The sequence below is a fragment of the Betta splendens genome, chromosome 15 (assembly GCF_900634795.4).
Source record: "Betta splendens chromosome 15, fBetSpl5.4, whole genome shotgun sequence".
Classification (NCBI taxonomy): Eukaryota; Metazoa; Chordata; class Actinopteri; order Anabantiformes; family Osphronemidae; genus Betta; species Betta splendens.
Genome location: NC_040895.2, coordinates 1,834,446 through 1,847,089, shown reverse-complemented (window position 1 = coordinate 1,847,089; position 12,644 = coordinate 1,834,446). Strand labels below are relative to the sequence as shown.

The 12,644-nt window shown below is 44.0% G+C and overlaps 1 protein-coding gene across 2 annotated transcripts in view; it reads right to left on the bottom strand.

The window, feature by feature from the left end:
- Nucleotides 1-8,179, bottom strand: part of ndst2a (N-deacetylase/N-sulfotransferase (heparan glucosaminyl) 2a) — a 31,535-nt gene extending 23,356 nt beyond the window's left edge. The window contains exon 1 of one of the 2 annotated variants that reach the window (XM_055502453.1): nucleotides 8,083-8,179. The gene's annotated coding sequence lies outside the window, so the exon portion shown is untranslated. Of the gene's footprint in view, nucleotides 1-7,506; nucleotides 7,659-8,082 lie in introns of those variants that run through there. The other variant, XM_055502452.1, reaches the window with a different exon arrangement.
- Between the last annotated feature and the right edge of the window lie 4,465 nt (nucleotides 8,180-12,644).

The window sequence follows — 12,644 nt, the reverse complement described above, 5'->3', positions numbered from 1 at the left end:
CCTCTCTTTGTCACCATCCTCCCACATTTCTCGAGCCCGAATGACATCCCGATGTCCGAGCTGTAGATCCTGGTGGTGTGGATCAGTGAGTCGATGTCTCGCTCACTCTTGGCGTACAGCTTGATGTCATCCATGTAGAGGAGGTGACTTATGGTGGCCCCGTTCCGGAGTCGGTATCCATAGCCAGTCTTGTTTATTATTTGGCTGAGGGGGTTCAGACCTATGCAGAACAGCAGTGGGGACAGTGCATCTCCTTGGTATATGCCACATTTGATGGATACTTGGGCAAGTGGCTTCCCATTGGCTTCAAGGGTGGTTCTCCACAACCTCATCGAGTTTGCAATGAAGGCCCTTAGAGTTCTGTTGATGTTGTACAGCTCCAAGCATTCAGTGATCCATGTGTGTGGCATTGAGTCCAGGCTGTGCACAGGTTGGTGTGTCGCATTCTGCAGTCTTGGGCGACTGTTCTGTCTACCAGGAGTTGGTGTTTGGCTCCTCTGGTATCCTTACCAATGCCCTTATGTGCTTCGCTCATGTATTGACTCATGTGCCCACTTATCTTAGCTGCGATGATGCCTGACATGAGCTTCCATGTTGTGGAGAGACAGGTTATTGGCCGGTAGTTGGATGGGACTGTGCCCTTTGAGGGATCCTTCATTATCAGGATCGTTCGCCCTTCGGTTAGCCATTCAGGGTGAGTCCCATCCCTTAGCAGCTGGTTCATTTGTGCTGCCAGGCGCTCATGGATTGCAGTGAGCTTCTTTAGCCAGTAGGCGTGGATCATGTCAGGGCCAGGTGCTGTCCAGTTTTTCATACCTGAGACTCTATGTTGGATGTCTGCCACTGTGATAGTCACTGGATTCTGTTCAGGGAGGTTGCTGTGGTCTTCCCTCAGATCCACCAGCCACTGTGCATCACTGTTGTGTGATGCCTCCCTTTCCCATATACCCTTCCAGTACTGTTCAGTTTCCAGCCTTGGTGGGTCTGCTCTGTTGTTATTACCCTGCCATTGAGAGTACACTTTCGCAGGTTGTGTTGCGAACAGCCGGTTTATTCGTCTGGCTTCGTTATCTCTGGTGTATCTCTTTAGGCGGCTGGCCAAGGCTTGTAGCCTTTGCTTGGCAGTTTCGAGTGCTTCAGGTATGGTCATCTGGCTGTACCTCTTGGGCATCGGTCTTTTCATTGCACCTCTCTGGGCCTCTGTCATTTGGCTCACTTCCCTCCGAGCTGCCTTGATTTTTGCCTCCAACCTTCGTTTCCATGGTGGGTATTGTTTCTCATGGCTCCCATGGTTGCTCTTATAGCCAAGCACCTCTAGGATCACTGATGCTGAAGCGTATATCAGGTCATTGGTTTCTGTGATTGTTGTGGTAGGGATCACTCTCAATGCTGCATTCACATCTTCCATGAGACTTTCTGATGGTACTTCACTTATTCGTTGTAGTGGTTGTCGGGGTTGCCTGTTTAATCTCGCCATGATCTTATCTTTCAGGTCAGTCGCTGCCTCGTTCAGCGTATCTGTGCTCATTGGGGCTTCGTACCCAATTTCCGCTTGGGGAGATGGTGAAACCTCCCCTCTGACCTGGCGTCCTGGCTCCCCCTTGCCGTAGCATTTGTGTTGTATCCCGTCAATCTCAAGTTGTGATAGCAGTTGCCGTTTGTGGATGTTGGAACACTGAGCTACTAGTTGCTTCGCAGTCAGCCTTGAATGTGGGTTTCTCCGTTCCCATTCACCGCACATTCTTTTCATGTAACCCCTCTGACTAGGGTTACTTGAGTAGTAGCATTCCAACAGAGCCTTGTTCTCGCATCTCAGCCATTTCTTTCTTGTTCCAGTAGCCCACTTCTTGCCAAGGTGCTCTGGTTCCCCAACACCTAACGCAGACCTTGTTAGACCGGGCGACGTCTGAGCCGGTATCTCGTGGTTCATTGTCTCTCATGATTTGAGGTAGGCGGTAGCTTGAAGGGTCTTGCCCAAGGAGCCACACTGGTACTTATTCGCCCTAACGGGGATTCGAACCGAAGAGCAGCAAAGAAGCCACTTATGCCCAAAAAAAATAAACATCAGGGACAGACTGATCTTCTGCAAAAAGTATCGCGAATGGACATCTGAGGACTGGGACAAAGTCATTTTCTCAGATGAAGCCTCTTTCTGATTGTTTGGAGCATCTGGGGAAAAAAAGGCTTGTCCGGAGAAGAAAAGGTGAGTGCCACCATCTGTACTGTGTCATGCCAACAGTAAAGCATCCTGAGACTATTCATGTGTGGGGTTGCTTCTCATCCAAGGAAGTGGGCTTACTCACAATTTTGCCCAAAAACACAGCCATGATTAAAGAATGGTACTAAAACACCCTTCAACAGCAACTTCTTCCAACAATCCAACAACAGGTTGGTAAAGAACAATGCATTTTCCAGCATCATGGAGCAACCATGATGCTGGATTTTTTAAAAAAAATTTGCAAGAACAGAACGACTAGTTGCAATCAAGGGAAAGATGAATGCGGCCAAGTACAGGGATATCCTGGACAAAAACCTTCTCCAGAGTGCTCAGGACCTCAGACTGTGCCGAAGGGTTGCCTTCCAATTAGACAATGACCCTATGCACACAGCTAAAATAACAAAGCACTCCTTTGTTATTTTATGACTTATGACTGTGTGATATTTCAATTTTTGTTTTTTCAATAATTCTGCAAAAATGTCAACAATTCTGTATTTTTGGGGTGCTGTGTGTACATAATGGGTTTTAATTTTAGCTAATGGCTGCAATATAACAAAATGAAAAATTTAAGGGGGTCTGAATACATTTCATGCCCACCGTACAGCCCGTAATCAAATACACTTCAGAAGGTTAACTAAAAGTCCTCTTTAGCTAATCTTTAATTATCTGTAGAGTGCAGCAGCTTTGCCTCTTTGTGGCTGTGATGGTGTAGTTGTTACCTGAGAAAGGAAGCATCTCAACCTAGCAAAGAGGGTTTAATACCCTCACCCTCATACACATGCATCACCTCCTTGTAAAAGACCACCCTGGGGCCACTACTTAATTACAAAAGGGTTATCTCAAAGCACAGTAATAAGATCCCAGGATTCAAGAGTGGGCTAAATGTCTACAATTAGGATGATAGGCAAGGTGGAAAACTGTTTTTATCTATTCACTTCGGTGATTCTTTAAAATTTTCACTTTTTTGACAATTGAAATATCACTGTTTATGTAATATCAATTATTTTGATAAATTGATACATCTGTGGATTATTTTTTCAGATTAATCGGATTACCTGGATTAAAAAAAAAAACGTTTGTGTCGCTGTAGTATTTACAAACCACAAGCTGAACTTTGTATGACTCGCAGGTCAACGCTGTCTTTCTGTAATATTAAATTCATATTTCATATGAAACAACAAGGTTGCAGCCTCTCTCCTGCTGCCGCTTGGTTCTCAGGCATTTTGCCGTCATGCTGCACCGTAATCAGGACAACATCAAGAATAAGTTCATTCTAGTGACCAATACATAATACGATCTATACGATACAATCCATGTTTAACAGGAAGTGTGTCATGGCATGGCGGGAGAAATTAGTGCAAATCTAAAATAGCTCCCTGGTTTACGCAAGTACTTTTCTACAGCTCCTGGGCCGTTGGCAACACTTAGGGGAGAAACACGAGCAGAAAGAGGAGAACGAGCTGCAGACCGGTGGACCTTGAACCAAGCCATGCCAGCTCTGTGGGACGCAATCATTCATATGTCAGCAAGGCATCAAGTTCCAAAATAATGCGGTTATTCAGGGCAACATTAAAGTGCAGTTTGCATCGAGAGACATTCTGTCTGATGGGTCTGATGATCAGACCCATCGACTGGACACATCACTATAAAAGCACAATCACAGGAGGAAACATGAATCAAAAGGAAACATTTTTATTTCATCAATGTACAGATAATCTGTGATGTGCAAATGCTGTGGCGGAGTGCCTGGTTTAACGCATGATCCATTCATTTTATTGAACAGTGTGGTTGGGATCCTGGTACCAGATCGGTGGTTTCTTGGTAAGTAAATAATTTAACGACCCTAATATTAATTCTTATTGCCTAAAATAATGTGCCCTGTAATATCAGTCTGTCTTCAGCATCAACACTAGTCGGTGGTTTACTGTAGAGACTTCCTATTAGTTGCTGAACACAGTGTTAGGGGGTCAGATCGTCTTCTCTGCCTGTGTTGGTGACACTTGGGCGGTGGACGGTCACCCTACGCTTTACGTCAGATCACTTTTTTTTTTATTTCTCTAACTGTTTGGATCCTGCAGCATTAAAGGAAAACATCTTTGATTGTTGGCCAAAACAAACTCGGGTAGTAGTATTTAGTAAATGAAGGGACATTCAGATTGCTCCATATTTTCTATGCAGAGAAGTTATCATTTATTCCTCCTGTACGACACCGCTGGTGATGGTTTGCTGTGGGCTCAAGAACTACAACTAATGAACTACTACAACTAACTGGCTTCCTCTCAACCTGCCCCCGCAACAGTCAGGCTGAGAGGGGGCGTGGCAGGGCTGAGAGGGGGCGGAGACTGGCTGCTGAAGTACAACTGCTCTGTCCGCCATTGTGTGTCCTCACACACTCATACAGGACTAATATTCAATGGCCAGAGGTCCTGCTGTAAATTATTTAGAAGAAAGTGAGTTCTACAGCACAGTCTGATATTCGTGGTAGTTGTATGATCCAGAGTACAGCGCTGACGAGTTACACCATATAGAGGAGTACGAAGCTGCAGAGCCAAAGGCCAGCATCCTGCAACATACAGCCAAGAGCCAGATGCATCATGTCTCTGTGTCGAAAGAAGAACAACTAAATATCCCAGTGCTGGAAAGAATCTACCGCTGCCAGATGAATTGCAAATTCTAACAAACAAACATTCAGACATTGCTTAACTTTTCTCACAAAAGGTTATATTTTAAAAGTGTGTTTGAATAAATACATTGTTTCTAAATCATTGAGCAGCCCCACCAGAGCACCAAGTGCATCCTTGAGCAAGATACTTCGCACAACCTCCACGGACGCCTTGCAAGGCAGCCCACTGCTCTCCCAGGGAATGTCTTAAATGCAGAAGACCAATATCGTTGTTACATTGTATGTGATAATGACCAATAAAGGCCTTCTTCTTTATTTTGAATCAAAGGAGACAGTTGTTGGAAAGTCATAGATTCTTCCTTTCAGACAAAACCCTCTTTCTTTATCTGCTGTTAGTGACTGGCAAGAGTCTCTGTGACGATACGCAACCGGAGGATAATACCTACAAAAAAGGATGAAATTAATTATTTTACTAGTATTAGAGTTGCTGCCAGCCAAGCTAATTGACAGGCTAATATTAGAAACGCAAACTAATGCTACACCCAACAGTCCAAAACACTACAAGCTGCAGCTCATAACTGTACTCAAACTTCACAGCCAAAACAAACCAGATAAAACAATAAAAGGTTGAATGTATTACTTACTCAGGGCTCGTTTCACCGTTGTGCCTCAGCTGTTTTTTCTGCTTTCCTCTCATCCTGAAGCTAGTTTCCTGCTCCTCTGAACGTATGTAAACCAAAACTGATCACAACAAATACTCACAGTCAGCAGGAGAATCCGCAACTTCATCCAAGAGAAACCGGCAGTGGTACATTCATTGCAACACTGGGATATTCAGTTGCGCTTCTATCGGTGCAGAGACACAATGCATCTGGCTCTTGGCTCTATGCTGCAGGATGCCGGCCTCAGCTCTCTGCTGTGGGCAGCTTTGTACTCCTCCAAATTGTGTAACTCGTCAGTGCTGTACTCATACAACTAACCACGAATATCAGACTGTGCTGAAGTACTTGCTGTCTTCCAAATAATCTACAGCAGGACCTCCAGCCATTAAATATTAGTGCTGTACGTGGTACGTGTATGCAAAGAAAAACAATGGTGGACAAAGCAGTTGTGCTCCAGCAGCCTGGCTCCACCCCCACCCAACCTGATCTTTGCTGGGGCAGGTACAGAGAAAACCAGGAAGCATTAGTTGCAGTCTGTGAGTCCGAGGCAAAAAGGCCTCTAATGAGGCTTTTTGCAGTGGACTAAGTGATAATTTCTCTGCATAGAAAATATGGAGGAATCTGAGTGTACCTTCATTCTTAAATACTACCAGTTTGGTCAACCCCCCTGCGCCTATGGTCCCATTGGCACGGGAGGATTCTGCTACTCATTCACCTGCGCTCAGTTCTAGGTTGATTGTGATGTATAAATGAACATGCATAGAGTCGTACTTGAGAGTGATACATCTGGACCTTCTCGCTCACTGATGATGGTGACATTCTCCCGTTTGTTCACTTGCATTTAACCACATGCTCTTTCTTAAACATCTTCTTGTTGTCATATTTTGTTTTTATAATCTGATTAAATTGCCTTATGAGTTTTCAAACAATATTTTGAGTTTCAGTGGTTTTAGTTTTCATCTTTAGATGATTGTTTTTTAGTTATATAAAAACAAAAACAAAAAAGAGTTAATTGAAAGGGAACAAATAAATCCATTAGAATATATATATAACTCTTGTTTGCTGTCACGCATCCATCAGTCAAGGACCAGCTAATGTTCAGAAACTAGGCCCCACTGTAACAAGGAGATTAGTTGTATAATTAGTCTTCACAGAAAGTAAGTCAGAAAGTAACCAAGCAGTAAATTTATAACACATTTATACACCCTGTCAGGGTGTTCGAAGTGCGTTAAAGCTCCATACACAGGTTCTGGGTTTTTTCACAACATTAAGACATTTCAAGTGAGGACGTTAAGGAGGAAATGCAGCAGGTCCATCTAGGATGAGCCTGCTCTGTTTAGCACCGTCGTAGGTCACGGTGAGTCACTACAGTTACACTAAACGACTGATCTACAGGAAAACAGCCTCCCTTGGAGATCCGAGCTCCAAATGTTCTGGTCGGCAACGCTACCGTAGTGCTTTACGATGTTTTGCGTTGAATGACGGAAAAGATCGTAACTGTCCAATCTGACAACGTACCAAAACTGTGACTACCTCAACTTAACAATAAAGGTAACTGCACAGTGCGAACGTACGTATGCTCGCTAGACGCACACATGCCATCAGCTCAAAATGCCAGTCCATGTAGTAAAGAGAAAAGTTGATTCTGTCCAAGACGTCAGAGCTACCTGTCCATATGAACGCTAGCTCTGAAGCCAGTCCCACAGCTAAGGCTAGGAAACCTAACGCCAGCGTTCAGCGGCTGTGGACAATAATACTTTTACCCGATTCAACCAGTTAAACACACGATCGGAACTAGTGTCGTACTCTGTTTTCACTAGATGGTGTATGTGGTGTCCAGACAACAAAAACTCAGTTTAACGCCACTGGATAACTGGACCCGACGGAAACTAGGCTAGCTGGTGAGGCTGTTCCACCTCCACCTCCGCGCAGTAGGACCCACAGACAGCGAGTCAACGTGTGGTCTCAATACACACACACACTAACAGTGGTTTTACACTCACCGGTGTCTGTCGTCAACCAGAAGAGACGAGAATGACGAACCACTGCGTTGGAAGTTAATAGTGAACTTCAGCGCTTCAACATACAGGACGCCATCTTGGTGTTGCTGGAACTGTGGACTCAACCAAGTCTGTCATAACGGGGAGGGATTAACCTCCTCGATTATTCGTCTGAAGTTGCAATCGGATACTTAAATCTAACACAAGAAACGCGTCCTGGCAGTTTGATTAAACGTAAAGGATTTGAGCGGTGATTCTGGTACAGTCGTATTCCTAGCTGTCGTGCCGTTGGACCCCTCATTTCAGGGTCAGAGTGAGCCTCCCCTCCGGTCACAATGACCAGGGGACGTTTCCTTAGCTTCGCTTGTGATACTGAAACGTCCGGACGCACAGGAGCTGTTTAACCGCGATGACCAAAACAATGTAAACACGACAAACAGATTCAGTCAGAGAGTTTTACTTACTGCATGACACTTATAACTGTTACATGAACAGATATTGTCTGGTGGATAAAGGATATTCGAAGAACAGTTTACACAAACTCATTAACGTTACTGAAGGAAATATGCAATTACTTACAAAACATTACAGCTTCAAATTGAATAACGAAATATGACATATTCCAAGGTTTATGAAGTGCAAAAATTCTATTTTCAGCATCTATTTTAAATATAGTATACTGTCAATAATAGAACCGGAAGCCAGATGTGACAGGGAAGGCGGATACGACGCCCGTAAGGACAGTCTGATTGGTGTATGGGAGAGGAGGCGTGTCTGACACGGAAGCACAAACCGCCACAACTTATCTCCGTTTTCGTGGAATCTGACGTTAAGGACCACATTTTCCCTGTGGCAGCCATGACTCCAACTAAAACTGGCTCCCTGTGAATACCGTGACCCAGTGTCTGCATCCTTCGGATTTTGGTTGAAGTTGATACAAATGCTAAGTCTCCTATGTGGACACAGGTTTAATACCATGGCACTGATTAATTGTGGTAACACCCACAGCTGACTAAATAAAAAGCTAATGAGTGGACCTGATGCAAAATCCAGTGTCTCATTTATACGTCAGACCTTTTAGGCTGAGGAATTCAGCTGCTTACTGGGGCAACACAGTCAAATGTTTACTAGCTGAACTTCCTTGTGGAACAGTAAAAAATAAAAAGGTAAAACTACACCATTATAATAACACACCACGTGACTATGTCACGTGATGTGTTAAGGCATTTGATTCGCAACCACTCAAAATCAGCTTCATCTACTATAGCCAAAGATATGTTCTGAGGCTGTGCGAAGGAAGTTCATAGTTGCCAGTTAGACAGCTGTTATCTGCTGGAACTGCCTGCATCTTATGCAGGTCCCAACATGCTCAAAGAAGATTTTTCAGCTGTTATTTACATATGACCAGGGCTGTAGGCTCTCTAAATCAGGGGTGTCTACCATACGGCCCACGTGCCGGATCCAGCCCACCAGATGATTTGGTAAAGTATAAAAATGAACTGCTTCAGCAGTAATTATAAGAAACCTTATAATTGCCTACTTTTGTGCATTTATATTGTTACAAACCCATTCTTTTGTTTAATAATTAAATCAAATATCATATATTGCCCAAATTAGCAACAAAAAGAACCGAACTCAAGCGAACGGTTTTCTAATGGCCTAATATTATGCATTTGTTTTACAAAACAGTTCTTCTTTTCGTTTAATATTTTAATCAAACATTTTTATTGCACAAAAGACAACAAAAACAAATTCACAGAACCAAACTCAAGCAAACAGTATTAATGTCCTTGGCAAAGGTTGGCATTCAAAAATCTGATGCCTCAGTTTGGACAGTTTTCCCCTGATGGTATGTTCTAGTGATGGGTTGATGAGGCGTCATGAAGCGCTTAGACACATTGCAAAACTGTATTTGATACTGTGTCGATACTGTGTCACTGAATACTGACACCTGCTGGACCTTAAAAATCTGTAGAGGCAACCTAGTATATATACAATAATATAATTTAAGTCATTGTATGTTAGTATTATTTCATATCTTCTCTTAAATTTAAAATTGATATTTTCAGATACAGTCGATATAGTAAACATGTATCATAACGTGAAAATTGAAGTGAACATGTTGTGAATGAGGATGCCTTTATTTTTTAAACAAATTTTTATAAAAAAGTCTTTCCAACGTTTTAAAATTGAGTCTGTTAGCTTTTTTGATTCAACTTGTCCAGCTGTAGAAAACACCTGTTCACATGACACAGATGAGGCTGGAGTGCTTCAGCTGTGGCATTTTTGGTCTATCTGCCCACTTCAATGATGAGATCTTGCCAAATGTTATCTAAAAAACAGCAAAATGGCATTTTAGTAAATCATTTCCAAACAACAAGAAACAAATAATGCTGAATAACATGCGTGAAGTGGATGCAGACAGCTGCTGTAAAGATGGTTCCAGCTGCGCATCATTTGTGCGTCCAATTACAGACGCACAGTCTGACTGCAGTCTACTGACGACCTCATTACACTTGGAGGAACTGCGGAACCAGAGTGATTTAAATCTGGGGTCTAGAAGTGTTAGTGGGGTCAACACAATGCAAGGTGGTTTTGTTTAAATATGAAAGTTTTGTCAAATAAACCTGCAGAAAAAATATGATTTGTAAACTAAGAGTCACTTTAAAATGAATCTGAATTTAGATAGATCAAGTGGAAACTTGAACAGCATGAAACAAGAAAAATTAAAAGAGATACCTTATTTTCCTATACTAGGTCAAAATGGTCCCACTCAACGGAAACCTTTCTTTTGGCTTGAGGCTGTGCCATAATTATACAGGAATGAACGGCAAACACTCAGGGATTCCTTTTGGCAGATGCAACCCTCCTCCTCCTCCTCCTCCTCCTCCTCCTCCTCTTCCTCTTCCTCTTCCTCCTCCTCCTCCTCCTCCTCCTCCTTCTTCTTCTTCTTCTTCTTCTTCTTCTTCTTCTTCTTCTTCTTCTTCTTCTTCTTCTTCTTCTTCTTCTTCTTCTTCTTCTTCTTCTTTGGGTTTCACGGCAGCTGGCATCCAAAATTGTTGCATTGCTGCCCTCTACCGGAAAAATCTTAATCAGACCCGATGCTCTCCCGAACATAAACACAGGCTGCCTATCAGCCCTTCTGTTGGTCAGCATGTCACTCAGCTCCTTTATCTCTATTCCTCTCCTGCTGAAATCCTCCATGATAACTTGCCTTTCACAGCTGTATCTTCTACATCTCATCATTACATGTCCTATTGTTTCCAACTCCGGACACTCTGCACATCCCGTCGCCATGTACCCAGGGTACTGCCTTCCTACATATAAAAAAAACTCCATATTTAAATCCCCACACTCCTTTCTTTTTTTAAAACTCAACATCTTCAGATCCACAATAGGACTCTCCATGCCTCATATTGGGGTCTTTGGCCAAAATACCGTTGGACTAAACTTCCTCTCCAGTACACCCATTTCTCTTCTTGTTTCTACGCACCCCCGACCAAAACTCCACTTATTCATGTCCCGGCTTTCCCAGCACTCTTTCAAAATCTCTTTTGTATGATGGTCACCCATAAACCCTTCCAAACCTAACCAATAATTAACTAAAGTCTGTTTTCTACGCAACGATAAAGGCATTTCCATCATTTCCACCTGCATGGCACACACTGGGGACGTTTTAGTTGCTCCAATACACAGTCTCATGGCTCTCGATTGAATAATATAAAGCTTGTGTAACCTTGTTTTTGCTGCTGAACCGTATGCTATTCTCCCGTAGTCTAAACAATACCGTATCAAAGTCTTATTAATGTATCTTAGTAAATTGGCATCAGCTCCCCACTCCAGTCCTGCCAAACACTTCATCACATTCAGTACCTTCTTACACCTCTTCACTACATTATCAATGTGCTCCTTCCATGTTGATCTGAAATCAGATGTCATCCCCCAAAAAAAGAAAAATGAGTCAACCTGTTAACACAACCCCATTTAACTTAATTTCACACTGCTCTTTTTTCCTCCTTCCAGTAAAGAGCATCACCTTCCTATTCTCTATACATTTCATCCCCCATTCCTCTACTTTTATTATTCCATCCGGAATTTTACTAGCTTGTTGCTATTTAGTTTGTTTGGTCCTGCTTTGCAGTGCACCTCAGTTTAAGTTAGTGAACCTGTTCCCTACTCTGTAGTGACCCTCTGTTCAGTATAGTTATAATAAATATCATTTTGTATCTGCCATCCTCGCCTGTGACTGCTTGTGGTCTCCGTCCTGCCTGGTCTTGGGGGTGTTTGGTCAGTACACACTGACCAAACATGGACCCAGCAGCAGGAGAGGAGGCCTGGCAGGCTCCGAGCCTTCGCAGTGCTCCTTCGTTACTTGACAGCCCACGCACTACAGCCCATGCTGAGGCCTTACGTACTCTGCGGGAGATCGGCAGTGAATCAGCATCTTTAAAGGCGATTTCGTCTTCCGAGGTTAGACTAGCCCCTCCCGACAAGTTTGCCTCCCGTTGCCAGAGTTTTCTGACCGCGTTAAGGCTAAAGTTCAGAGCGGAAGCGGGGCTGTTCCGATCTGAAGGGGAGAAGGTGGCATACTGCATCTCTCTGCTGGGAGGCAAAGCGCTAGAGTGGGGTGCGACGGAATACGAGAACAACGCGGCCTGTGTCGCCACTTTCGAGGGATTCGCAGAGGAACTCACTTCCCTGTTTAACCCCGTTGCGCATAGCCGAGTGGCGGCAACCAAACTGTTTCAACTGTTTCAAGCACATTCCTCATCAATGGATTATGTGGTACAATTCTGCACGCTGGCCGCCGGGTTGGATTATCATTTTTATGACGGTCTCGCGGAGGAGATCAAAAATGAGTTGGCGGGGCACGTACTTCCGGATAGACTGAGAGATCTTGTGGCGCTAGCGGTGGCGATTGGCCAGCGTTTCGCGCAACGCGAGGCGGAGCGGGGAGCGCTGCGTCGCAATATCAGCCAACCTCCATCGGCAGCAGGGATTTCACACCACAGCGGACCCGGGCAGGTTCAGCCGTTCGCCACTGGGATTCCGGGACGATGAGTGGCGAGCGCAGGAGCCCAATTGTCAGCCGACCTGGGGGAATTCTCTACGTCACGTCCACGTCATCCGTCTCCGCCCAC